The 25,932-nt window shown below is 37.2% G+C and overlaps 2 protein-coding genes across 21 annotated transcripts in view; one reads left to right on the forward strand and one right to left on the reverse strand.

Annotated features, from left to right (window-relative positions):
• Window positions 1-20,397, reverse strand: part of BAZ2B (bromodomain adjacent to zinc finger domain 2B) — a 384,859-nt gene extending 364,462 nt beyond the window's left edge. For 15 of the 18 annotated variants that reach the window (XM_079923516.1, XM_079923517.1, XM_079923523.1 and 12 more), the window contains exons 1-2: window positions 20,058-20,389; window positions 18,693-18,880 (exon numbers count right to left, since the gene is read on the reverse strand). The gene's annotated coding sequence lies outside the window, so the exon portion shown is untranslated. Of the gene's footprint in view, window positions 1-18,692; window positions 18,881-20,057 lie in introns of all 18 variants that reach the window. The other 3 variants (XM_079923522.1, XM_079923521.1, XM_079923520.1) reach the window with 3 other exon arrangements.
• Window positions 20,398-20,495: 98 nt separating this feature from the next.
• MARCHF7 (membrane associated ring-CH-type finger 7) overlaps window positions 20,496-25,932 on the forward strand; it is a 51,089-nt gene continuing 45,652 nt past the window's right edge. For all 3 annotated transcript variants that reach the window (XM_079924025.1, XM_079924024.1, XM_079924026.1), the window contains exon 1: window positions 20,496-20,648. The gene's annotated coding sequence lies outside the window, so the exon portion shown is untranslated. The remainder of the gene's footprint in view (window positions 20,649-25,932) is intronic.

Consider the following 25,932-nt stretch of genomic DNA (forward strand, 5'->3'; position numbering starts at 1 on the left):
CCCAAACTCATTCTATGAGGCCACCATCACCCTCATACCAAAACCAGAGAAAGACACTACAAAAAAAGAAAATTACAGACCAATATCACTGATGGATATAGATGCAAAAATCCTCAACAAAATACTACCAAACAGAATCCAACAACACATTAAAAGGATCATACACCATGATTAGGTGGGATTTATCCCAGGGATGCAAGGATTCTTCAATATATGCAAATCAATCATTGTGATACACTGTATTAACAAATTGAAGAATAAAAACCATATGATCATCTCAGTAGATGCAGAAAAAGCTTTTGACAACATTCAACACCCATTTATGACAAAAACTCTCCAGAAAGTGGGCACAGAGGGAACCTACCTCAACATAATAAAGGCCATATATGACAAACACACAGCAAACATCATTCTCAATGGTGAAAAACTGAAAGCATTTCCTCTAAGATCAGGAAGAAGAAAAGGATGTCCACTCTCACCACTATTATTCAACACAGTTTTGGAAGTCCTAGCCACAGCAATCAGAGAAGAAAAAGAAATAAAAGGAATATAAATTGGAAAAGAACAAGTAAAGGTGTCACTGTTTGCAGATGACATGATACTATACATAGAGAATCCTAAAGATGCCACCAGAAAACTACTAGAGCTAATCAATGAATTTGGTAAAGTAGCAGGATACAAAATTAATGCACAGAAATCTCTTGCATTCCTATACACTAATGATGAAAAATCTGAAAGAGAAATTAAGGCAGCACTCCCATTTACCATTGCAACAAAAAGAATAAAATACCTAGGAAGACAAATGACCTGTTTGCAGAAAACTATAAGAGACTGCTGAAAGAAATTAAAGATGATACCAACAGGTGGAGAGATATACCATGTTCCTGTATTGGAAGAATCAACATTGTGAAAATGACTATACTACCCAAAGCAATCTACAGATTCAATGCAATCCCTATCAAATGACAATGGCATTTTTTACAGAACTAGAACAAAAAATCTGTCTGTATGGAGACACAAACGACCCCGAATAGCCAAAGCAGTCTTGAGGGAAAAAAATGGAGCTGGGGGAATCAGACTTCCTGACTTCAGACTATACTACAAAGCTACAGTAATCAAGAAAATATGGTACTGGCACAAAAACAGAAACATAGATCAATGGAAGAAGATAGAAAGCCCAGAGATAAACCCACGCACCTATGGTCAACTAATCTATGACAAAGGAGGCAAGGATATACAATGGAGAAAAGACAGTCTCTTCAATAAGTGGTGCTGGTAAAACTGGACAGCTACATGTAAAAGAATGAAATTAGAATACTCCCTAACACCATACACAAAAATAAACTCAAAATGGATTTGAGACCTAAATGTAAGAACGGACACTATAAAACTCTTAGAGGAAAACATAGGAAGAACACTCTTTGACATAAATCACAGCAAGATCTTTTTGATCCACCTCCTAGAGTAATGGAAATGAAAACAAAAATAAACAAATGGGACCTAATGAAACTTCAAAGCTTTTGCACAGCAAAGGAAGCCATAAACAAGAGAAAAAGACAACCCTCAGAATGGGAGAAAATATTTGCAAATGAATCAACAGACAAAGAATTAACCTCCAAAATATATAAACAGCTCATGCAGCTAAATATTAGAAAAACAAACAACACAATCCAAAAATGGGCAGAAGACCTAAGTAGACATTTCTCCAAAGAAGACATACAGGTAGCCAAGAAGCACATGAAAAGCTGCTCAACATCACTAATTATTAGAGAAATGCAAATCAAAACTACAATGAGGTATCACCTCACACCAGTTAGAATGGGCATCATCAGAAAATCTACAAACAACAAATGCTGGAGAGGGTGTGGAGAAAAGGGAACCCTCTTGCACTGTTGGTGGGAATGTAAATTGATACAGCCAGTATGGAGAAGAGTATCGAGGTTCTTTAAAAAGGAACCCTATTCCTGGGGACCCAGGAATCCCACTACTGGGCATATACACAGAGAAAACCATAATTCAAAAAGACACATGCACCCCAATGTTCATTGCAGCACTATTTACAATAGCCAGGTCATGGAAGCAACCTAAATGCCCATCAACAGACGAATGGATAAAGATGTGGTATATATATACAATGGAATATTACTCAGCCATAAAAAGGAACGAAATTGGGTCATTTGTTGAGACGTGGATGGATATAGAGACTGTCATACACAGTGAAGTCAGAAAGAGAAAAACAAATATCGTATATTAATGCATATATGTGGAACCTAGATAAATGGTACAGATGAACAGGTTTGCAGGACAGAAATTGAGACAGAGATGTAGAGAACAAACTTATGGATACCAAGGGGGGAAAGCGGCAGGGGGGTGGTGGTGGTGGTGTGATGAATTGGGCGATTGGGATTGACATGTATACACTGATGTGTATAAAATTGATGACTAATAAGAACCTGCTGTATAAAAAAATAAATTAAAAAAAAGAAAAAATATAAATTTTAGGACAATTTGTTTTTAGGATGACCAACAGTCTGTGTTTGCCTGGGACTGTTCTAGTTTGAGCACTGAAAGTTATGAGTTTCAGTAAAATCCACAGTCCTTGACAAACTGAGACGATTGGTAAGTATATTTGTGATGTAGCAATAGATAATTAATACACTTATGCATATGCTATTTCTCATGGATGCAGGTGTATTTGCAAGATATATTCCTAGAAGTGGATTTTTTGAGGTCTAAGTGGTAAATTCATCTAGAATTCCAAATTCCCCTTTGTAGGGATTGTAACACTTCATACGCCCATCTGCAATATGAGAGTGCCTGTTTCTCTGTGGTCTCTTAAGTTTCTTCTAATTATCTTTTTTTGATAATTAAGTTAATTTAATATTTGATTATATGTGTAAGTGTAAGCTGACTCAAATTAGAATAAAGTAAAAAAAAAAAAAGAAGTATTCCTTCTGTTTCTATTCTCTGAAAGAGACTGTAGATAATTGGTTTAATTTCTTCTTAAATGTTTGGTAGAATTAACCAGTGAACCCATGTGGGCCTGATGCTTTCTGTTTTGGAATTGTTATGGATTATTGACTCAATTTCTTTAATAGATATAGGCCTATTCAGTTATCTATTTCTTTGTGTGTGAGTTTTGACAGATTGTGTCTTTAAAGGAATTGGTTCATTCCATCTAGGTCATCCAATTTGTGGGCACAGAGTTGTTTATAGTATTCCTTTACTATCCTTTCAATTCCCATGGAATCTGTAGTGATGTCCTCTCTTTCACATGTGATATTAGTAAATTGGGTCCTCTCTTTTTTTCCTAATTGGCCTGGCTAGAGACATCAATTTCATTGATTTCTGTCCTAGTTCTTATTATTTTTTTCTTCTGCTTACTTTGAATTTAATTTGTTCTTTTTCTAGTTTCCTAAGGTGGAAATATTCATTTAAGATTTTTCTTCTTTTCTAATACTTGCTTTCAATGTGATAAACTTCCCTCTAAGCACTGTTTTCACTGCATCCCACAAATTTTAATAAGTTGTTTTCATTAAGTTTAAAATATTTCTAAATTTCTTTTGAGATTTCTTCTTTGATCCATATATTATTTAGAAGTGTGTTGTTTAATCTCCATATATTTTGGGATCTTTTTTAGCTGTCTTTCTGTGATTGATTCCTAGTTTATTCCATTATGGTCTGAGACCACAGCACTGTATGATTTTTAGTCTTTTAAATCTGTTAAGGTGTGTTTTATATCCCAGAAAGTGGTTTATCTTGGTAAATGTTCCATTTAAGCTTGAGATAAATGTGAGTTCTGCTGTTTTGGATGAAGCAGTCTATCGATATCAATTATATCCAGTCGACTGAAGGTGTTGTTGAGTTCAAATAGTCCTTACTGATTTTCAGCCAGCTGGATTGTTCATTTCTGAGAGAGGGATGTGGAAGTCTCCAACTATAATAGTGAATTCATCTACTCTTCCCTGCAGTTCTATCAGCATTTGTCTCATGTTTGATGTTGTGTTAGTAGATGTATACACATTAAAAATTGTTGTATCTTCTTGGAGAATTGAACCCTTTATCACTTACGTAAGCCTCTTCTTTATCACTGATAACTTTCCTTACTTTGAAATCTAGTTTTTGTCTGAAATTAAAATAGCTAACTGCTGCTTTCTTTCTTTTGATTAGTGTTAGCATGGTAACACTATTTTTCTCTAACCATTTACTTTTTTTTTCTAACATCAACTCTTTATTGTATCAACACTAGCTGAATCAAATATCACAAAGTAAACACCAAAGCCTTCTCAAAAATCATATTTACACAATGTTTTACAATATATGGAAATGCTTATTCTACAGTAAGTTTTTAAATACTAAATTTGATCTGATGTCATATGTAAAAAAGTATGCATAGAAAAAATTTTTAACATATGTATATATGTGCATAGAAAAAAACAGAAGAAAATACACCGAAATGCTAGCAGTGGTTGTCTGGGTGGTGTGATGCCACCAGGCAGGAGGACAGCCTCTTTATCTGGGAGCTGCATGGTGGGGGCCCTGCCACATCCTGCCCTGGATTTCTCTGCACAATCCGAGTGTTCTACCATGAGCATGCATTTTATCAGCAGAAATTCTTTTTAAAAATCACTGAAGATATGGGAATTCCCTGGCGGTCCAGAGGTTAGGACTCCTCGCTTTCACTGCCCGGGGCCTGGGTTCAATCCCTGGTCAGGGAACTAAGATCCTGCAAGCCGCACAGTGCGGCCAATAAAAAAAAAATCACTGAAGATAGAAATCTGTTATCTTCAACCTCTGCCTTGGTTGGGATGGTTACACGTGTGTGGACATTGGTCATGACCCCTCAAACCACACACTTAAAGTCTGTGCATTTGTTATGTCAAGTACACCTCAATTTTAAACTGTAGCAGGACAAAACCAGTCACTGTGGAGCAGGGCTGTTTCACATCCACTCACTTCTGGAGCAGAAGCCTTCCCCAACTGCGCCTGTTTCCCCTCCATCCTGACTTCAGGAAGCATCCCTGTTCTGAACAGGATTTGGGGTAACTTAGGAAACTGCTCTCAATACAGTATTTTAAAGTTGAAGAAATTGACAGGAAAGGGAATCAGTGGGAATATCGAGGTAGTAATGGGATAAGTTAGCACACAAAGAAGGCACAGTCATGTCACCACGAACAAAGTGGGGGCAGAGCAGGGCCCCTGTGGCCACAGGCCATCACAGGGCTGTGTGTCCCTTTCGGGCTACAGGCACAGGGTCACAATACCTTGGGGAGGAGCAGCCCAGCCTTCTCTGTCCTCCCTGATAGGTGTATCCATTTACTTTTAATCTATATGTTTCATTATCTTTAAAGTGGTTTCTTGTAGACAACTTATACTTGGGTCTTGTTTTTTGATCCACTGTGATGATCTGTCTTTTAATTGATGCATTTAGACCATTGACATTAAACATAGTTACTGATATATTTGGATTTATATCTACTATATTTGTTACTGTTTTATATTTTTTGCCCTTGTTCTTTGTTCCTATTTTTGTCTTCCACTTTTTCTGCCTCCTGTGTTTTTTTTAATTGAAGTATAGTTGATTTACAATATTGTGTTAGTTTCAGATGTACAGCAAAGTGATGATTCAGAGATACACATGCACACACACACACATACACTCTTTTCTAAAAATTCTTTTTCATTATAATTTATTACAAGATATTGAATATAGTTCCCTGTGCTATACAGTAAAATCGTGTTGTTTATCTATTTTATATATGGTAGTGTGCATCTGTTAATTCCATACTCCCAATTTATTCCTCCCCGCCTTCCCCTTTGGTAACCATAAATATGTTTTCTATGCCTGTGAGTCTGTTTCTGTTTTGTAAATAAATTAATTTGTACTACTTTTTAGATTCCACATGTAAGTGATAGCATATAATATTTGTCTTTCTCTGTCTGGCTTACTTCATTTAGTTTCACAATCTCTGTGTCCATCCATGTAGTTGCAATGGCATTATTTCACTCTTTTTTATGGCTGAGTAATATTTCACTCTCTCCCCACCCCATATATATATATATATATATATATATATATATATATATACACATACACACACACACACACATAATCTCATCTTCTTTATCCATTCATCTGTTGATGGACACTTGGGTTGCTTCCATGTCTTGGCTATTGTAAATAGTGCTGCTATGAACATTGGGATGTATGAATCTTTTCCAATTCGAGTTTTCACCCTTTCTGAATATATGCCTAGGAATGGGACTGCTGGATCATATGGCAACTCTATTTTTAGTTTTATAAGGAGCCTCCAGATTGTTTTCCATAGTGGCTGTATCAAGTTACATTCCCACCAACAGTGCAAGAGGGTTCCCTTTTCTCCACACCCTCTCCAGCATTTGGTGTTTGTAGATTTTCTGATGATGCCCATTTAAGTGGTGTGAGGTGATACCTCATTGTAGTTTTGATTTGCATTTCTCTAATAATTTGTGATGTTGAGCAGCTTTTCATGTGCTTCTTGGCCACCTGTATGTCTTCTTTGGAGAAATGTCTATTTAGGTCTTCTGCCCATATTTTTATTGTGTTTTTTCTCTGTCAATGAGTTGTATGAGCTGTTTGTATATTTTGGAAATTAAGCCCTTGTTGGTCGCGTTGTTTGCAAACATTTTCTCCCAGTCTACTGGCTGTCTTTTTGTTTTGTTTATGGTTTCCTTTGCTGTGCAAAAGCTTCTAAGTTTGATTAGGTCCTCTTCGTCTGTTTTTGTTCTTATTTCTATTGCTTTGGGAGACTGACCTAAGAAAACATTGCTACGATTTATGTCAGAGACTGTTTTGCCTATGTTCTCTTCTAGGAGTTTTATGGTGACATGTCTTATATTTAAGTCTTTAAGCCTTTTGAGTTTATTTTTGTGTATGTTATGAGGGAGTGTTCTAACTTCACTGATTTACATGCAGCTGTCCTGCTTTCCCAACACTACTTGCTGAAGAGACTGTCTTTTCTCCACTGTATATTCTTGCCTCCTTTGTTCAGAGTAATTGACTGTAAATGTGTGGGTTTATTTCTGGGCTCTCTTTTCTGTTCCATTGATCTATATGCCTGTTTTTGTCCCAACACCACACTGTTTTGATTACTGTAGCTTTGTAGTATTGTCTAAAGTTTGGAAGGGTTATGCCTCCAACTTTGTTCTTTTTCCTCAGGATTGCTTTGGCAATTCTGTCTTTTGTGGTTCCATATAAATTTTAGGACTATTTGTTCTAGTTCTGTGAAAAACGTTATGGGTAATTTGATAGGGATCGCATTAAACCTGTAGATAGCTTTGGGTAGTATAGCCATTTTAATTCTATTAATTCTTCCAATCCAAGAGCATGGGCTATCTTTCCATTTCCTTGAACCCTCTTCAATCTCCTTTACCTATGTTTTATAGCTCTAAGCATATAAGTCTTTCACCTCCTTGGTTAGGTTTATTCCTAGTTTTTTTTTTTTTTTTCGGTACGTGGGCCTCTCACTGCCGTGGCCTCTCCCGCTGCGGAGCACAGGCTCCGGACGCACAGGCCCAGTGACCATGGCTCATGGGCCCAGCCGCCCCGCGGCATGTGGGATCCTCCCGGATAGGGGCACAAACCTGTGTCCCCTGCATCAGCAGGCAGACTCTCAACCACTGCGCCACCAGGGAAGCCCTCCTAGGTATTCTTTAATGCAATTTAAAACAATTTTATTTAACTTTCCCTTTCTGATATTACATTGTTAGTGTAAAGAAATGCAACAGATTTCTGTATATTAATCTTGTATCCTGCTACCTTGCTTAATTCATTTATCAGTTCTAATAGTTTTCGTGTGGAGTCTTCAGGGTTTTCTATACAGCATGTCATCTGCACATAGTGACAATTTTACTCTTCCCTTCTGATTTGGATGCTTTTTATTCCTTTTTCTTTCTTATTGCTGTGGCTAGGACTTCCAATACTATGTTGAATAGATGTGGTGAGAATGGGCATTCTTGTCTTGTTCCAGAATTTCATGGGAAGACTTTCAGCTTTTTGTTTAGTATTATGTTGGCTGTGGGTTTGTCATAAGTGGCTTTTATTATGTTGAGATATGTTCCCTCTATACCCAATTTGGCAAGAGTTTTTATCATGAATAAATGTTGATTTTTGTTGATGTTACTGTTGAATTTTATTAAATGATTTTCTGCATCTATTGAGAAGATCATGTGGTGTTTGTCTTTTCTTTTGTTAATGTGGTATATCAAATTGATTGATTTGCATATGCTAAACCATCTTTGTGACCCTGGAATGAAACCAGCTTGATCATGGTGTATGATCCTTTTTATTTGTTGTTGGATTCAGTTTGCTAAAATTATGTTGAGGATCTTTGCATCTACATTCACCAAAGATATTGGCTTGTAATTTTCTTTTTGGGTAGTGTCTTTGCCTGGTTTTGGTATCAGGGTGATAGTGGCTTCATAGAATGACTTTGGAAGTGTTCCCTCCTCTTCAATCTTTTGGAAGAGTTTGAGAGGAATAGGTACAAGTTCTTTGTTTATTTAGTGGAATTCCCCAGTGAAGCCATGCAGTCCTGGACTGTCATTTGAAGAAGTTTTTAAATTACAGATTCCATTTTACTTCTAGTATGGTCAGTTCAAATTATCTATTTCTTCTTGATTCAGTTTTGATAGGCTGTATGTTTCTAGAAACTTGTCCATTTCTTCTAGGTTATCCAATTTGTTGGCATATAACTGTTCACAGTATTCTCTTACCTGCCTCTTGTGGTTTTATTTTCTTTTTGTTATAAATACCTACAGAACTTAGCTTTATGGGTTTTTCTTCCTTTTTTTTCCTCTTATGGTTTTAAATGAGCATTTATATGATTCCACTTTCTCTCCTTTCTTAGTATATCAGTTATACCTCATTTTTTGCTTTTTAAAAAAAATATAATAGTGTTTATTTATTTTTACTTGTTGACAGTTTGCTTTATTTATTTTTTTATTTTAGGGCTGTGTTGGGTCTTCGTTTCTGTGTGAGGGTTTTCTCCAGTTGTGGCAAGCGGGGGCCACTCTTCATTGTGGTGCGCGGGCCTCTCACTATCGTGGCCTCTCTTGTTGCAGAGCACAGGCTCCAGACGTGCAGGCTCAGTAATTGTGGCTCACGGGCCCAGCTGCTCCGCGGCATGTGGGATCTTCCCAGACCAGGGCTCGAACCCATGTCCCCTGCATTGGCAGGCAGATTCTCAACCACTGCGCCACCAGGGACGCCCCATTTTTTGCTTTTTTATTGGTTGTCCTAGAGTTTTCAGTATACATTTACAATAGTCCAAATCCACTTTCAAATAACACTACACCACTTCACATGTAGTATACCTCATAATAACAAAATAATTCTAATTTCTTCCTCCTATTCCTTATATTATTGCTGTTATTCATTTCACTTATATATGAGAATACTTAAGTATATATATATACATAGTTGCATATAGTTTTGGTATTATTATTTTGAATAAACTACTGTTAGTTCAATTAAGAATAAGGAAGATAAAAGTTCTTATTTTATCTTCACTTTTTCCTTCTTTTGATGTTCTTTTTTTTTTTTTTTTTTTTTGGCGGTACATGGGCCTCTCACTGTTGTGGCCTCTCCCGTCGTGGAGCACAGGCTCCGGATGCGCAGGCTCAGTGGCCATGGCTCACGGGCCCAGCCGCTCCGCGGCATGTGGGATCTTCCCAGACCAGGGCACGAACCCGTGTCCCCTGCATGGACAGGCAGACTCTCAACCACTGCGCCACCAGGGAAGCCTGTTCTTCCTTTCTTTATGTAGGTCTGAGTTTCTGAACTACGTTAATTTCCTTCTCTGTAAAGAACTTAGTGTTTTTTTTTTTTTTTTTTGGCAAGGTAGGTCTACTGGCAACAAATTCTCTCAATTTTTGTTTGTCAATTTTCCCTTCAGTTTTGAAGGTAATTTCACATGATATAGAATTCTAGGTTGGAGGGTTTTTTTCTCCCAACAGTTTAAATATTTCAGTCCACGCTCTTCTTGTTTGCATGGTTTCTGAGGAGGTGTTGGATGTAATTCTTATTTTGTTCCTTTATAGGTAAGGTGTTTTTTAACTCTGTCTCCTTTCAGGATGTTTTTCTTTATCTTTGATTTTTTTTTTATTTGAAAGTGATATGCTAAGGTATAGTTTTGGGGGACATTTACCCTGCTTGATGTTCTCTGAGCTCCCTGGATCTGTGGTTAGGTGTCTAACATTAATTTGGGGGAAATTCTCAGTCATTTTTGTTTCAAATAGTTCTGTTCCTTTCTTTCTTCTGATAGTAACATTACACTTATGTTAAACCTTTTCTAGTTGTCCCTCAGTCTTTGTGTAAGCAGATAGGGTGGAGGGTCCCCGGAAAAAGAGAACCAGGCATGGCTTTCTTGACATAAGGGAAGACATTTTTGGCCTAGGCCATTTTGTGATCTAATCCTGGCCACAGTGCTTGAACTTGAACAGGTCTCAGTAATTAATGATCTTAAGGGAACAAAAGAACCCAAGAACAAACAACCGTTATCAGGCAAGAGAAGTAACAATAGTAACAAAATAGTAACAAAAGAATATATAACTGCTGTAAAGACTCCCAATTATGTTTCAATAGTAAAGATTAGCCTAAAGTGCTCAACCACTAGATCAATTGGAACCTTAAGGGATGATGATGCTGACCTTTTCTTTTAATAATATAATGTATATCTTATCCATTAGAATTTACTATTTTTATTAATAAACTTTTATTTTATTAAAATATTTTAGAAATATTGAGATAATATGACAATGTTCTACTAGAAAAATATTGCCTCAAAAAGTCTTCATTTACTGCTGATTTTTTGTTTCTTCCTATGAAATTTATATAAAAGTGATGCTTTCATCTTTTCTAGATAGAGTTAAATAACATGTTCAAAAATCTTTCACATCTGGGGGACTCTACATTCTCTCTCTTTTTTTTAAATTTTTATTTTATATTGGAGTATAGTTGATTTACAGTGTGTTAGTTTCAAGTGTACAGCAAAGTAATTTAGTTATACATGTACAATATATCTATTCTTTTTCAGATTCTTTCTGACCCTTGTGACTTCAATCAACTAAAGCTTAGACTCTGTCAACCTTTGCCTCAAATCTATGCTGAATTCTCCTGCTCAAGTCCCTTCATGAATATGCATGTACCCTCAGCTTAAAAATTCCCCAATTTTGCTGTTGGGGAGATACTACTTTGGGAAAGATCTCCGGTGTTCTCCTTACTTGCTGCAAGTAATAAATCTTCACTCTCCCGATTTTTGCCTTGCTTGTTTCTTTTGGCTTGACACCCACCAAGAGGTGAACCCATTTTCAGGTAACACTTGGATATTCTGTTCTTTTTTTTCTTTTTAAGTCTTTGTTCTCTTTGATTTTTAGTTCTCAAGGGTTCTACTGATATATCCTCTAGCTCAGATATTCTCTCCTCAGCCATATATCCAGACTATTAATAAATTCATGAAAGACATTCTTAATCTCTCTTACAGTGTTTTCTATTTCTAGCACTTCTTTTTGGTTCTTTCTTAGGATTTCCATGTCTCTTCTTACGCTGCCCAGCTGTTTTTGCATGCTGTCTACTTTATCCATTAGAGTCTTTAGCATATTAATCATAGTTGTTTTAAATTCCTGTACTGATAATTCCAGCATCTCTGCTATGTCTGGTTCTGATGCTTGCTCTGTCTCTTCAAATTATGTTTTTCACCTTTTGGTATGCCTTGTAATTTTTTCTTGATAGCCAGACACAATATACTGAGTAAAAGGAACTGCCATAAATAGGCCTTTATTAATGTAGTGGTAAGGCATGGGGGGATGGGAAGCATTCTACAGTCCTATGGTTAGGTCTCAGTCTTTTAGTGAGCTTATGCCTCTGGACCATGAACTTCACAAGAGTTTCTTAGTTTTTTTCTATCCCCTTAGGTGGGACAAAATGGCTAGAGTTGGTTATTTCTCTTCCCAAGGTTACTTAGGCTCTGATAATACCTCAGCAGGTTAGGCTGTAATTAACTAGTTTCCCCTGAGGGCAGGGTTTCTTAAGAAGAGAATGCAAGAGGGAGGGGATATGGGGATATATGTATGCATATGGCTGATTCACTTTGTTATACAGCAGAAACTAATACAACATTGTAAAGCAATTATACTCCAATAAAGATGTTAAAAAAAAATAAAGAATGGATACTTGTAAGAAAAAAAAAAGAGTAGAATGCTGTGGTGTATTTCAAAATGGTTCCTTTTCCTCTCTCCCTGCCAGAAGCTTGATGGAACTTTTCTTTGATATTTATTGTGGAAATCTGGTTAAGCTCCTGGAGGTAAACCTCACAATACTGTGGGGCGCCCCCTGTGACTGGGTCTCCCTGGAGTTTAAACTCTTAGAGTTGTCCACACTGAGCCTCCAGCAATTCATCAATTACAGTTCCGGTTTTCCTACCTGGCCCTGTTTCCTGTGGTGATTTGAGTTCTTGAGTCTCTCCTCCCATAAACCACAACTCCCTGTATTCAAATGCCTGTCTGTTTCTCCAGTCTTGGGGGTAGAGGTTTGCCTCTGTTCTTCCCTCTCTTATGGATCCATAAAGAGTTATTGATTTTTCAGTCTGTTTAGCTTTTTACTTGTTGTTAAGGTAGACAGAGGACTTCCAGGCTCCTTATGTGAAAGTGGAAACTGGAACAACTATTCCTTGATTTTTAACAGAAATACATGGTCCCATTCTTAAGGACTGGAGACCTGAGTCATTTGTTTTTTTATAAATAAAGGTAATTAACTCATTCATCTGCAGGAGGGGATGGAATGCTAAGTTCTAATTTTTTTTTAATTCAGAAAAAAGGGGAAATGTTTTCTTACTACTACTTAAAAAATTTTTAATAATTCTATCTGTATTCTAAAAATCAACTTCACATTCTATTTGTCTTAAAAGGAATTTTTTTCATCTACCTTATATTAATAATTTTTGTTCATTTCTTTTCCATGACACATTCTTTTCTTGCATAAAATAAGTTAGGAATGGGACTTCCCTGGTGGTCCAGTGGTTAAGAATCTGCGTTCCAGTGCAATGGATGCAGGTTCAATCCCTCGTTGAGGAACTAAGATCCCACATGCTGCGGAGGAACTAAGATCCCACATGCTGCGGGGTAACTAAGCCTGCGTGCTGCAAATATTGAGCCCACACACTCTAGCGCCCATGCACCACAACTAGAGAGCCCACGTGTGGCAACTACTGAGCCCATGTGCTTTGGAGCCCACCTGCCACATCTAGAGAGCTCATGCGCTGTGACTACTGAGCCCATGCGCTCTAGAGCCTGCGTGCCACAACTATAGAGAAGCCTGCACACTGCAACAAGAGATCCTGCGTGCTGCAACGAAGATCCTGCGTGCCACAACTAAGACCTGACACAGCCAAATTAAAAAAAAGTAATAGTAAGTTAGGAGTATTGCAAAGATAGTCTGTGCCAATTTTGCTGTGAACAAAGCTTAAATTCCAAATGTGGTTCTGATAGCAAGAAAAATCTAAATAGGGCAATACTTCTATCAATGTCTAAGAGTTGCTTTCTCCTACTTTGGTTCATTTAGAAGTTTTGTAGTAACATTTACTTCTTTGTATACATCTTTCTTTCAACAAAGAGAAGAAGTGGTAATAGTTTCTATGTGGCTTTCTTCCAAGCACAGGTAAGACTAAATACTAACATTTTCCTTTCTGGACATTATCAATAAGAATTATTTAAATTTAACATTAAATTCTTTTCCCAAACTTTTTAGATACATATTTTCATCTACTCAATTAATTTTTTTTTTTTTTTTTATTGTTGCATTAAGTGGGCCTCTCACTGCTGCGGCCTCTCCCGTTGCGGAGCACAGGCTCCGGACGCGCAGGATCAGCGGCCATGGCTCACAGGGACCAGCCGCCCCGCGGCATGTGGGATCTTCCCGGACCGGGGCACGAACCCATGTCCCCTGCATCGGCAGGCGGACTCTCAACCACTGTGCCACCAGGGAAGCCCTCAATTAATTTTTAATGCTGTACTTTGATTAATATCTTATTTCTTCAGATAAAAAGTTATTAATAAGGCCTATTAAAATCCTGATATACAACTTCACAAAAATAATTGTATTTTAGAAGTATTCTAGCAATCTGTATTACTATGACTAGTAATAAAATTAAGGTATCAGAAAAGCATTTGATTATCAAACAACCTAAGGAAGTAAAGTCTAACAAAATGGTAATATCAATTTATTTATAAGACTGTTAAAAGACATAAAGGAAACCAAATATTCATTAAATTTATATTTTCATTCAAATCCCATGACGCTAATATGCGAACACATGCCCAAAACTTTCAATTCAAGTAACTATTTGAGATAAAGTTCATAAGATTTAAAAATATCTTACTAAATGGACTTGAAAACAATGAAACAATCACTTTCCTGAGAAAAGCCTTCCCACAAATTTAGGCAAAATTTACAGTATGCAAACAAAACAAAAAAAGTACTGAATTAATATCTTCTAAAAACTGAATTAAAATATAATTAATTAAAGTACAGAGTTCTTAGCTTTGAAGAGAATATTCAAACCACAACAAAAATCAACAAACACCACGTTTGTGTGATGTGCTAAAGCTAAGAATTACAAACATTAAACCTACATGAAAGATTTAAAGCACATCACCATTTTCATACCTTTTATGATGACATAATAGAGAAAATGTAGGATTTCTTCTATATCGTCCATGGTACAAATAGCCAACTTATCAAGAGTGACTAAGGCTCCATGGTAGAAAACTTAGGTTGGACTCTGGGATAGAGAACAGGGTGATTTAAGAAACTGAATAGTATGTATGTGCGTAGGTATATCTTTTTTTAAAATTATTATGATATACAAAAGTATTGATGAGATGTTTTTAGATAACTGAAGTATATTCAATGGCTTTAGCAAACTGCTGAGAAAAGGAAACAAGAATAGTGGGAAAAGAAATTAAGATAATTCTTAGGCAGTTTGGTAGTATAACATGCACTGTATAACGCAAAGCTGGTTAAGTATATTGGGTGAGTCTGAAGGAAATAGTTACCATTCCTTATAATTGAATAGGTAGGTGACAGAAATGCAGAACAGTATTGATATATGAAAAAGATTCAAAAGGGAGCAAAACAATATTTAGAACTATAAACTATAGTTCTAAATAGTTCTGTTTAGTTTATAGTTCTGAATAGTTCTGTTTTCAAAATAGAAAATCCAGAAATAAATCCAGTAGAAATCTGAAAAGTCAATGTATAACAAAAGTAGTCTTTCTAATCACAAAGAATAGATTATTTAAGGAATGCTACTGGCAAAACTGGCTATCCATTGAGAAGAAAATAAAATTAGATCCTATTATCTTATTCCATATACAAACATTGATTTGAGTTTAATTAAACATAGTCTAGAAAAATCTAGGATATTACATGATAGAATATAGGGATAGGTAATACTTTTTAAGCTAAGATACAAACCCCAAAATTATAAAAGAAATCACAGACACATTTTACCATATGAACATATCTATAGAAAAAGATAATAAATGGCAAGTCAACAGACACATGATAGAGTTGAAAAAACACTGTGAAGGAAGGACAGAGTAGTAATATCTATGACATCAAAAAGAAAGGATAGGACTTCCCTGGTGGCACAGTGGTTAAGAATCTGCCTGCCAATGCAGGGGAAACAGGTTCAAGCCCTGGTCTGGGAAGATCCCACATGCTACAGAGCAACTAAGCCCATGCGCCACAACTACTGAGCCTGTGCTCTAGAGCCTGCGAGCCATAACTACTGAGCCCATGTGCCACAACTACTGAAGCCCTCACGCCTAGAGCCTGTGCTCCACAACAAGAGAAGCCACAACAGTGAGAAGCCTATGCACCGCAATGAAGAGTAGCCCCCACTCATTGCAACTAGAGAAAGCCCGGGCACAGCAACGAAGACCCAACACAGCCAAAAATAAATAAAGAAAGAAATTTATTTTAAAAAAAGAAACAAAAGGATAAACAATCAATATAAATAGGGATTTAGAGAAAAAGGTACTTTTGATTGAAAAATTAAGATGAATATGCACATTGAAATTTGATGCTGTTTTATAAAATAAATGGTAAAAAAAATTTCTATATGAGTATTTCTCTGTGTGTGTGTGTGTGTGTGTGTGTGTGTGTGTGTGTGTTTTAAATGACTATTCCTTCAACATTGTATAACTGCAGAAAAAAATGCAGAAGGATACTCACTAATTTTTCAAGAATGTTTATGGAGTAGTAAATATGGGTAAGAGAGCCAAATTAAAAAGGAAATTATAAGGGAAGAAAAGAGAAAAAAAAGAAAAGAAAAAGGGGGAAAAAAAGCAAAAGAACCATCCTGTACTAAAATAGCTAGTATGTACGATGTAATCACATACCTACATTGTTATAAAATTGTACACAAATGTAGACATGAAAAGAAAATTAAGATTAAAAAGGACGTTGCAACCAAACTTGCCAGAGGGCATATCCAAGGAATTCATATCAGTATTTAGATGCTCTTCTGCTTGCATTCTCACAAAATATAGTCCAAAGTGGCCATGGAGGCCGAGCATAGTCCTTGATTATTATCAATCTGAAGTTGTTATGTATGTGTTTGGCTTGACAGCATTAAAGGAACAGGGGTCACTTCAATCTGGTTTTATGGTTTATTCCAGAGGTCAACAAACTTTCTATGAAAAAACCAAATAGTAAATATATTTTAGGCTTTCTGGGCCATATCATCTCTATCACAGCTACTCATCTCTGCCGCTGTAGGCAAAAGCAGTCATAGACTTCGATGGTTAATTTTGTGGTTAAATTGGGGAGGCCAGAGTATCGAGTTATTTAATCATATGCTAATTTAGGCATTGTAGTGAAGATATTTTGTACAGTAATTGTAGATAGATAGATAGATAGGTAGACAGGTAGATAGATAGGTATCACATACTATTGGTTCTGTTTCTGTGGAGAACCCTGACATACACAGATAAGACTACATAAATTAAAAAAAAAAGACTACATAAATTAATGGACCTGGCTGTGTTCCAATAAAACTATTTACAGTAACAGGTAGTGGATCACATTTGGCCTTGTACCATAGTTTTCCAACCTTTAGTACTATCGATAATGAAACATAGTTGCTTTTATTAAAAACTCCATGTTTCAGGCAGTGTGAAAGGTGTTTCACACATGGATTCCAAGTGCTCCATAAGCTGAGAATTGTTCCTGACCAGGCCAGATGTTCTGGAGCAGCAATGTGATCTGGAATGATTTTTCTAGAACCAGTGAGATCTAGACCATAGCTTAAGCATAAGAAAGAGTTTCTCAGAGAAGGCTTCAAGATGGTATTCTTTTTATTTGTTTTCATATTGTTTTACCTATTGGCTTTAGGGATTGAAAGTTATTGCTTCTAATCCAACAGAAGTGAACCAACAGCATGTCTTGGATGCTCACTTATTAAATGGGGTACCTTTCAATTGAACTTGATAAGGGGAAAATTAAAATTCACTAAATCAGGGATTTTATTATTTTTGGTAAAAAGAATTTTTTACATCAAAGATTTAAAGCAAAGGACCTTTTAAGTAACATATTCCTTTGAAGACAGGGTCTTCAATCTATAGCTATTTTTCAATAATAAGTACCATACACTTAAAGTTATCTATAACTCTAAATAGTAGAGCCTCAGTTTGGTTTATGCCACAAGGTTCCCTTCTCCAGAGATTAATAAAACTCCCATTTAAGAAGAATTGGCATCCTTTGTTTTCAACTTAGGGGCCCCCCAATAAGCACTCTTATTTCATCCCAGGTATTACCTTCTGTTCCTCAAAAGTTTAAGAAATAACCTACATTTAAATTAATTTGATTTACAAAAAGCAAATATAATCACATCTTTTCACGATCACATCATTTATGCAAAGTGGAGAATATCTATAAAATTACCCTTACCATAGAGAAGCTTCTTGGAAGGTAAGGTTGTAAATGTTAAAATGTGGGGAAAACAGGAACTTTGAAATTCAATATCTGAAAGAGAATTCTAACCTATCAAGTAGCTGAAGAAATACTTAAGCATAAGAGTAAAGGGTTGTTATGATCATGGCCAAATGACAGACAAATTTATAAAGTAAAAGGGGATAAATTAATAATAGTAAAGAAGACCTTAATTTAGAGAAGTCAAGTTCGGAAATGGAAACTAATGGGTTGGTGTGGCAAGTGGTGAACAAAGATATTTAGATACAAAAAAGTACGTCAGAGTTGGTCATAAGCATAAAAAGTTCAGCAAAGGAAGGTCAAGTGGGGGAACTCTGTGCAAAAAAAGGCAACTGCGGGGTCTAAATTGGTCAGAACAGTTCTAATTTCAAATAAGTTGCCATCAAATCATTGGTCCTGATTTTAAGTTCAGAAAATATAGTCACTATCATACCTATTTGTATCTACAATCTGTTATCAAACTGTCTTTAACGTAGAAAATCTTAATTATTTGCTGATAATGATAATTATCTGGAAACTCAAATCAGAGAAAGGACATTTAAAAACAATATCAACTAATAATTCTTAAGAAGAATACTTATTAGTGGTCTTTATTTACTAGCATCAACAAGAAACTGATTTGGAAGTTCTGTTTAGCATAGGAAATTGGTGCCACACTCACCTCTGCTGATATTATCAGCGTTGGGTGGGGATGAAGCGACAATCTGCCAAAATCTGAACCATCCTTACCAGGTTTGGGGTTTCTGTAGAGAAGTCACCTCTATCAAGTCTGACTGCCATAGCTCAGGAAAATAGTGCAGTCATTCCTCCTAGCGTACAATGTACTTCAGAAGAAGATGTTTAAGGGACCTGTGTAATAAGCCCCAGGAAGATAATATTAGTAGTGGTTTAGACAAGGAATGTAATAGCTAACAATTATGGAATGCTTATTATGTTCCAGGAACTGATGCATTATCTCATTTAATCCTTTCAACAACCTTGTGGGTTATGGGTATTCTTATTAACTCCATTTTACAGGAAACCTGGGCTTGGCAAGGTTAAAGAATTGCTCAAGACAACAAAGGTAGTAAGAGGCTGGGCTGGGATTTGAACCCATGCAGTCTGATGCTTCAGGGTGTGTATACCCATAACCACAATGCTACAGGTACACTCAAACAGGCTGGGGGGAAAATAACAGTTTTCTATACAGGGTAAATTAATTTTCTCAAACTTAATCTCTGTTCACTTTATCCCACACCAGATGGTTAATCTTCAACTCACATTTTTAAAAGTTATACTGGCATTTATGTGCCAACTTTAAATAATAATGATCTTTAGTATTTTACAATTTACAATAGTGAAGCATGGACAGTCTGTTAGTCCCCAAGACAGAGCGAAATAGAGATGATACTGATAGTGCACACTCTCCAAGTGAAATGACAAAGAAATACACATAAACTTCATACTTCATTTATTGAAATTATTTGGATCCAATGAATTGCTTAAACAACCCAATAAAACAGGTCAGTTTACAAATCAAGTGTCATCAGTATGCCTCCAAGTTTCAATAACTTATCTTCACCGGTGAAGAACTTGTATGTTTGATACATTATTCAAAACCCACATATCACCTAAATCCACAGAAACTGTGGCTTTTTCCTCTAACCTACTCCCTTTTATTCATTAGTATTCACTTACATCTTCGTTCACCACATTTATAGCTCTTTGAAGGTTTCGTTTCATTCTCATCAGACCATTTACCTCACAATTTTCCTCCCTGTTTCTAAATGGATGCATTTTTACTGGAAAATCTGTAGCTACACTACCAAAGATTAGTATCACGATTTAAAAGACATGACTGCAAAAGTACACCACCACCAACACCGAATTACCGCAAGGAACGAAAGGTCCCAGACAAATGAGCTCCAGCCTTTATAGAGGACAGACAGCTCGCTGCCACCACCTAGGGCGGGCAGGGAATAGGAGGAGGGGAGGTCGGAAAGGCAGTGTTTGATTCAAGTCAATAAACGTTCACTGCGCCACTCACCAAGCGCCAAAAAAAAAAAAAAGATGGGCGGTATTTCGAGCAGTGGGCCTTGCAGGTTTGCCGGAGAGGGCAAGACACTGTGGCGCGGACTTGGACGCTGGGGAGCGGCAGGGCTGGATCTGAGCCCTTCACCAGGCAGGCGACGGCGGCCAACCAGGGCCGGGCCTCCAGCGCCCCGCTCCCGCGGCCCGCACACTCGCCGGCCCAGCCACCAGCCCGATGGCCGACCAGCCGCAGCCGCTTACCGGTGGCGCCTCGCTGCCTCCCCGGAGGCAGCCTTTCAACGGTTGTCGCAGTCAGAGCACCACCCCGCGGTGGGGTACGTCGAGCCCGCCCGCAGCTCTCGGACCCGCTCAGCTCCACCACTCTCGCGAGAGGTCGGGGGAGGCCGCGAAGTGGAGGAAGGAGAAGGGAGGGGCATTTAACGGTGGTGGCTGGTTCTGCGCCGGATCCGGGAGTCGGGCGGACGCCATTGTGATTCGGGGCCGACTCTTTTGCCTCTGTTAGAGGCCTTGAACTCCGAGGAGGAAGGCGGCGGTGTGATCGCTGGAAGCGGGACGGGCCCTGTTCAGTGCCAGCTCTGGAGCAGGGGTAATAAGCTGCGGAGCTCGGGCTTCTCCCTCTCGGGGAGGGGGTTGTAAAGGCCGCGGGTGGGGGAGGGGAGGAAACGAAGTGCTAGCCTGGGGACGCCGAGGCCGCCTCCTTCCTCTCAGAATCGGGGCGGAGGAGCTTGATCCGGGACCGCGGGTACTAAGGGGAACCGGGCACAGGCCTCCTCTGCCGGCGGCCTTTCGTCCCGTGTTGGAGTTTGTGACGGTTGGAGGGGGCAGGCTGTGCGTCTTCGTTGTGGACGTGCGGCGGGCGAGGGCAAGGGGCTTGAGCCCTGTTTTGGCCTTTGGCTACCTCCTCCTCGACGGGGGTGAGGACGGTCCTCCGGGGCGGGCCGGGAGTGTCACGAGTGAGGTATTTAATGAGCGAGGTGTTGAAGACAGGGAGGCTTAGGGCTCTGCCAACCCAGGTTCGAATTGAAGGGACTTTGCCAGCCCCTTAGATGGGATAAAGGTTTGCTCATTGATCGTCCCAGATCTTGAGTATCGTGATACTTTGGGATTCCTTTTGTATTGTGGTAAGTTATATGTTATTCAAATTGAACTACGTGGTGGTATGTATAAAAACGGACCTGTTGGCTAAGAAGTGAAATATGGAAGGCACTAGTAGTTGAATACAGTACTCCCTCATTTTGTTGAAACTGCGTAGAGAAGATGAATGTGTACACACAGCAAAAATACTACAATTCTTTTTTCCTACGAACAGATGTAAATATATGGGGAACATCTCTGTCTTGGTAGTACATTGATCACGACCGTTGTCGTTTGGCGCTATTAAGAGCAAAGGTGCCAAGTGAAATTGAGTAATTTTTTTTCGGTTTTGTAGGATGTTTTAGGTTTTGTTTTTTCTTTCATAAAATAATTTTAAAATTTCCCCTTTTCTTTCTCTCATCTGTTCGTTTCTGTCTAGGACTAAGAGATAAGGTTAAAGATGAATTTTTGATTTAAAATCAAACGGTATACTGTTGTTAAAAAGGCAGACACACACTGTAACTAGATTTTTTCTTTTCCGTGAGATAAAATTGTGTTTCAGAAATGGGGTCAGTATTTGATTTACAGCTCTACAGCATTTTGTGAAACAGCAGTGGCGTAGGAGGCATTAGAGGCCGCTCTGGGTTTGAGTCTTGATTTCGCCATAATTATTTAACCTCTTCCTAGAGTTGAAATGAGGATTAAATTAGATGAAATAGTGTGTAGCAGTCAGCACGCTGGGGGACATAATACTTGCAGAATGAACTTTGGATGAATGTAAGCAGTTGGAAATGATACTAAGTCCAGTTGTTTATATTCATGCATTCTTCAAATTTTACTCTCCCTGTAATATGTCCCTCACAGAGTACTGATTGCTTCTCAACACACACAATAATATACACTTATATAAGTTCTATACTACAAATGTTTTTAGATAAGAACATTTTACAGCTCTTCGTTTGCCCTAAATTATACCACAGATATCAGCATGGTCGGTAAGCATAGTCCTGAGTTTTTTTCTGAAGTTGCGTGCTGGGTCAAATGTCATGAATAAGAATGGTTAAAAATTCCTGCTTATTTAAGTACAGGCAATTTCTGTTTCTGTCACATTGGTAAGAGAGCTTAATTTCCCAGGTAAAGCACAAAGATGCCCCTATATAGACATGTACATATGTTCTATGTGAAGGTGTCAGATAATCAGCTTGAACATAAAAACATCCATGGCCCCAGTTTTTAACCAGCTACATATCCATTTCACACAGCTGTTCATCTGGTATATGTTCAAGAGTTGCCCGCTTAATTTTAGGAAAATAATTGTAATGGTGTAAAACTATCAAATAATGTAAAAATTTTTGAAAGTTTGTTATTTGTTGTATTTTAGCTACTAGATTAGGGCTTCACATTACAAGAAGGAGGTTGACACAGCTTCCACCTTCCACAACTCACAATTTAATCATCAGACTAATGTATAAACAACAACTGCTATTATCTTAGTGTAAGTATTGATATATGGTAGTATTGTGAGAGCACAGAGAAGAGGTGTTTGATCTTGGGGGAAATTTTTACAGGAAGTATTACTTGAACTGAGATGTGAAGGATGATTAGGAGTTTGATAAGGAAACTGAAAGTCATGGTATCATGGTTTGTTTTAGGAATATACAGTTTGTTCCCCATAGCTGAAACAATTGAATGGAGGGTTAGAGCATGACATGAAAGACCTTCAGTACTGTTTTTGAAAGTTAGCGCTCTATGCTGTTGGGAATAAAGAGCTGTTGTGTCCCTAAGCCAAATAAAAAATGATTTTAAATTATCTATGCTGATACATCCTTCTGTTACTACAGATAATTAAGTGCTAGTAATAAAGAACAGTGGGGAATGCATAAGTGAAATGCACAAGGTTGTATCAAACCTCATTTTTAACAAACAAATTAAACTTAACTAATGAACATTTTAGCTGTTAAATAACTTAATCAACAACTGATCACATTAGTGTAATTACAGTTTAAAACAGTAAAGATTTTGAGTTCTTACTAAGATCTACTTGAATTCACTAAAGCAGAATTATAGTGAAATAATTTATCTTCTCACAATTATTATTTTGCAGAAATTCGATTTTTAATACACTTGCTAATCATAAGATGAACACAGAAATGGGGAGCAGGATAAAATTATAATTTGAGAGTTGGCTGCGTTTTACTTTTCATGATCTTAATTTTTAACTTTTCTTCTCTGGTCCAAACTCATGTGGTGAAAACTGGTTTTTCTTGTTCTCAAATGTATTTCTCTGGCTCTACTGGTTAGACTAGATAAGTTGAACACCTGGTTTTAAAATTACCTACTGTCATATACCCACTTTTGTCAATAACTTTAAGAAGGCATATTTTGAACCTTAAAAGTTAGTTTTCATCTCTTCATTATGATCATTGCACTTCAGTGTAACGTGTTTCCCACTTTCAGAATAACTCTAAAATGGTTTCCAGTTATGGAATGAAGATTGAAACTTGACACAGATTAAATACACTTCAAAGGAGGACAGATTACTTCAAAGTATTCTAACGTAGACTTAACATCATAGTCCTGTTTTTCGTGGAGATGTTGAACTTTTTTCTAGTTATTGATAGTATTTTTTAAGACCTGTCTGTATCTTTGTGTGTTAAATATTTGTCAGCTAAAAATCAAGGCATTTTTTTAAAGACCCCACAAGTTCTGTGCTTTAGAAGTGCTTTCCTTATGTGACTACCTTTAGTTTTCATGTCTCCATGTTCACTAGGATCAATAAAACACTAGGATTTCCCATTAAGAAAAAAAAAGTTTTTTCCCAGAAGCAGATTTTTTAAACAAAAGGATATACCAAATAGAGGTAAATAAAGGAATTGTAACTGTGTTTATATTTCTGGAAGATTATTGGCTATTGAAATACATTGGTATTTTCTATGATAACTGTGGTCTTAATGCCATGAATTTATTGTATAGTAATGTTGTGCTTTTGGTAATTCAGTAACTGTAACTCCCCTGGATATTAAAGACGAAGTCTAAGTTAGACCCTGAAATCGAATCAGATTTTTCATAAGACCGGATGCATAATGATAATTGTAGGAAAGTAAAAGGAATAAGTTACAAAGCTTTACTTTATTGCTACGTAACGCAGCACCTCAAAACCGTGTGGATTAAAACTACTGTTTACAGTGTTTTTACAGTTCTCTGTGCCTGTTGGGTAGTTCTGGTTTCCCCTGGGTTCACTCATGTATCAGTTATTCAGCTGAAGGATTTCTCAGGCTGGCACGTCCAAGATGGCATCACTCACATTTCTGGCACTTGGTGTTGGTTAAACATGGAGGCTTTGCTTAGTGTGGTCTTTTATGACATGGGGGTCCCAAGACAGCATTCCAGGAGAGTGAAAGTGGAAGCTATAAGACTTCTTACAGCCTTGGAAATCATATGTCATAGTGTATTCTTAGTCAAAGTAAGTCTCACAAGGTGGCCCACACTCAGGGGGTGGGGAAATAGATTCCACCTCCTCTCAGGCAGACCAGCTAGAGGACAATGCAAAAGGGTCTGGGTATTCAGCTGGGAGGGATTTGTAGCCATACTTTGTAATTACCACAGGTTGCTTAGAATATTTTAAGAACAGACATTCTTAAGGATGTCATCACTGGGATTTGCTTTAAAATAGAGGAGGGTGAAGTAGTCAAATGTTGATAATTGTTGAAGAATGTTGTTTGGCTTCTGGAGGCTTATTATTGTCTCCACTTTTGTGTAAGTTTGAAATTTTTTCATAGTAAAAAAAAAAATTTTTTTAAGCGTATTCAGGTAATCTAAACTCCATTTTGCAAAGTGATTTTGACCTTATTTTCCATTTATTATTACCAGAATAGAATAGTACTCTGTTGCTTAGTATTTACTACTTCCTTTGTGGTATACAGATACTAAGGGGTATAAACTAGCAGTACTACAATTTATAAAGGGAATTGTTTTTAGGAGTTCTTTATAAATTTTATTGTAATGTAAGATAAAAAAAAAATCTTTTCTTCTGCCAGTAACTTTCCCTTAATTATCAAAGTTAGGTCAAATACATTAAAGAAGTTTTGGAAAACTAAGTTAAGAAAACAAAACCCACCCAGATGTACAGTAAAATGTGAATAATGGCTATTTTTCCCCCAATTTTGTATGCATATACTTATGTGAGGTATGTACGTTTTCTTTACTCAGCAGCAAGTATTCTCCTGTACATAAATCTGAATGACTTTAAAAAGTCTTCACTATGTATTAAAGACAAATTTCAAATAATGAAAAAGCCAAAATAATGCCTACTAAGCTGTTCGTATGAAAATCTTTTAACATCTGATGGTATTGCTTAATAACAGCTGGTATTTGAGGATTATATACTGTGTGCCAGCAAAGCTCATGATATACCTGTAAAGTTGGTACTATTATTATTCCCATTTTGTAGGTGAAGAAATTAAGCATTAGATTAAGGCTAGAGTCATACCAAGTAAGGGACAGACTTAAAAGCTAGCATTCTCAAATACTATGTTTTTACAAAAGTTAGAAGTTGGCTCATATGCTAAAAATTGGGCAGTGCTTAATTTATCTTGCCTATCCTGTTTCCTGTTTTGGAAAAAGAACCTTTGTTAATGAATAGTTTTAAAATAAAGGGAAAGTCTTAGGTGTAGGTTGTACTGTTTGTTAGTATGAATGGGGCTGGAGCCTTTTTGTTCGTCTGGTCATTTGGTTTATGACTACTATGTGACTGTTGACAGATCCTGAACAAGACTGTTATTGTAGGAAGGGGACAC

This window comes from Stenella coeruleoalba, assembly GCF_951394435.1.
Source record: "Stenella coeruleoalba genome assembly, chromosome: 6".
NCBI classification, from domain to species: domain Eukaryota; kingdom Metazoa; phylum Chordata; class Mammalia; order Artiodactyla; family Delphinidae; genus Stenella; species Stenella coeruleoalba.